Source organism: Salarias fasciatus, chromosome 8 (assembly GCF_902148845.1).
Source record: "Salarias fasciatus chromosome 8, fSalaFa1.1, whole genome shotgun sequence".
Classification (NCBI taxonomy): Eukaryota; Metazoa; Chordata; class Actinopteri; order Blenniiformes; family Blenniidae; genus Salarias; species Salarias fasciatus.
This window is the reverse complement of record NC_043752.1, coordinates 18,638,364-18,641,549: the sequence shown is the minus strand read 5'-3', so window position 1 is coordinate 18,641,549 and position 3,186 is coordinate 18,638,364. Positions and strand designations below refer to the sequence as shown.

The following is a 3,186-nucleotide window of genomic DNA, read 5'->3' as shown; positions in this document are numbered from 1 at the left end:
AGAATATCTGCTGTTTGGAGATACCACAGGTAGCTTCATCTATACCCAAACTGAAAATAATTTGTCTTGATTAGCCTACATGTTACATTTACAGTACAAAATACAGTACATACATTTACCTTCTGTAATTCCCTGTAGGTTACCAGATGGATGCGGGAGGTGGAGGAGCAGCCGTCCTGTATGGTGGACCATCCTGGGTTGGAGCCTGTTTACCTCAATGTGTACTCTCTGCAGAAAGCCTGCCGAATGTATGGTGCTGACTATGGTCCTTCACGGCTGAGAGGAATACACCAGTATGTTATGCTTTGTATCTAAATCAAAGATGTAGTCTTACTTTGCTTCTTAATCTTATATAATCTTACAATTTTAACAAAACGTGATGAATGTGAATTGATTTTGCCTTTTTTTTTTAAACTGCATATTTCTTCCAAAAGCCATTGGTCTGTACATCATTCATGTAATCACAGAGTCACTTCTGTAGACAAGCATTTATTGACATCACACACTTTACATATAACCCATAACATGGGGCCAGCCTATGACTGGCAATGACCTCCTCTGTGTCAGGCCGCTGAACTGTGCAGTGAGGTCCTCTGGAATGGGGATGGCCAGGACTGCCTCTGTGTATGGAGCCGCATCCTTGGAGATTTCTTCAAAAATGAGGGCAGGACACAGTAGCCTGGACACCTGTAAAAAAATTAAATTTTTACTAAACAAAGTCTTTCCATGACGCATAAAGACAGTAATACATTACATTATAGGTGAATAGTATTATAACAGGTAAATGGTTACTAACTTCATCAACAATAAATGAACTACACTTGGCTACAGACCTTTACTTCTGACATGAGACTGTAGAGTCCTCCAGGACAGCTGTGTGCCTCCAGAACGGGTCTCCACTGGGTCAGTCTGGCATGCAGCATCCCTCGATGCAGGAACATCTGTGGTTGCAGTTGATGTGCTGGCCTGTATACAGGAAACAGAGGTTACACCTGCATCTTCTCAAATACATAGTTACAACAGCAGCAAATACTGCAAAAATGACATGTGCACAGCTCCATTACTTCCTGGAGTTCTGACAGCACCTTTGTTTACTGTCTTTCATGATGGGATGAACTGATTCATCCAGGTGTGTCTGACCAGTTCATCCTGTCACGAAAAACTGGAAATAAAGGTTCTGTCAGAACTTCAGGAAGTAGTGGAGCTGTGCATCTCGAACATTGTATCCCCCCTTTCACTTATTCCCTGTAATTCAACTACTACTACTATCAGGGAATAAAAACTTTCGTTAGCATCTTGGTGCTAAGTAAAGGCCAATGCCTGATGAGGTGTACATTATCACCGTCCGCATCGTCCATACATTATCCCTTACGTATATAATGCTCGTTTTACATGAAATACATGTTCATATGGCAGTGTTTCCTGCAAGGAAAGAAGTTTGGCCGGGGGGGCGGGGGCGTGTGGTGTCGCTGCTAACGGCTAACGCTGCCAACACTGCCGTGTTCGACTGTCGGAGAGTTTTTTTTTCTCTCTCTCTGGTGGAAACCCTGATACGTCTTCTCTTCAACGTCCCCTGATATTATTTACCGTTGTGTGTTAAAGTAATATGAGGAGAGGACTCTATGTTAACAACAGTAACTTACATTAGCTGCCATGCTAAAACCACTTTCAACAGGCTATAACACTCGGAAGGACGATATAGTAAAGCAACATAACATGGTAAAACTTACAGCTTCCACGTTTGTAGCTTGGTCACGGACAGTTGGAACCGATCCATGTTTTAGCTTCAGCTTCTTGGCGAATCCAGATGTAAACTGGCCCTCGTTGTGAAAGCAGTCCGGAGTGAAATGGTGAGCACACACATACAACTTTTTAGGCGTTCTTGCGGGTGCATCGCCCTCAAAAATGAAATGAATCCACTGGGCCCTCAAACCCTCAGACAAAGGAGGCAAAAACAGACTGCGGTGCTGGCTGGTGCAGCCGACAACAGAGCAACTGCCGGGCTTTGCATGTTCCTTCGCCATGTTTACTGAACCAGCAGCGTTTTCCGGGTTGCTGAATAAACATTAGTGTGGGCGGTGTTACCAACCCCGAGGAGGAGCGCTTTGGGTTTATGACGTCATAAACCAGGGAATTTCAAAACGGAGCGTTTGAGCACACATTTTCAGAAAGGTGGAGCAAGCAAGAGAAGGAGAGAATAGATTTTTCTCATTTTGGGGGGGTTTGTGCACAGGCTCAGGACGCATATTACTGTTACAAAACCATTGTAAAGTGGATTTTGCATAATATGGGACCTTTAAAGTGTAAGATAGCTGTCAATTAGAATTTGTATGCAGAACCACACCTGTGCAAAGCCTGAAAGGCATTCCACTGCTTTCCTCCAATAAACCCAATGATGAGGCCAATCAGTGACCGTGTGAACGCTGCCACTGTCAAACTGATGGCTGAAAGGCACCATAACTAAGAAATTTACTCTTCCCGTTTTCCACATGTCATCGAAGAAACATTCCCTTTCAATAATCTGTTGTCTCCATCAACAAATGTCTTCATCAAGTTTCTTTTCTTTCAGAAGTTTCAGTTTCAGGACAGAATAACTCCGATGGGCGGGGCTGGACTGTCACACTTCTGGGTTCCAGAGCCAATCATACCGGTATGTGAGTTCCTGAGGTTGCCAAATAAGCAGTGCAGCAATCCATATTTTCTGACTGCGTGCGCTACAATGGCGAAGCACCTGAACTCTCTGAACTCAAACTGTCAACCTGCACGACGCCCTCCAGAGAGGAGGAGGGGGAGGAGTTATACTGTATGTAGTATGCAGGAGTACGTTATATGACATAATATTACTTATTAGTGTACTTGCAAATCTACTGAGCCACAATCAAATTGAATTTTATGAGCAATTTGTGCCGAAATCGCTCATTTGGGAGAGCGTTAGACTGAAGTTCTAAAGGTCCCTGGTTCAATCCCGGGTTTTGGCAGGCTATAAGAACTTTGCAGTCACAGGGTGATCAGGTCTCTAAACTGTCTCTTTCCTACTGTGAAAGAACAATGGAACACTTCCCAGTTTGTAGCGTTTCTGCCATTGCCGTGTAAATGTTTCTGGAATGAAAACACAAAAGCAGTGTGTTGTCATTTGAAGTGTCCTGTAAACAGGGGCCAACAAACATGTACACTTGCACATATACT

General features: G+C 43.7%; 1 non-coding gene across 1 annotated transcript; it reads left to right on the top strand.

Annotated features, from left to right (window-relative positions):
• Positions 1 to 2,905: 2,905 nt before the first annotated feature.
• Positions 2,906 to 2,978, top strand: trnaf-gaa (transfer RNA phenylalanine (anticodon GAA)). Its single transcript has one exon. It is a non-coding gene; the product is annotated as a tRNA-Phe (tRNA).
• Positions 2,979 to 3,186: the final 208 nt, after the last annotated feature.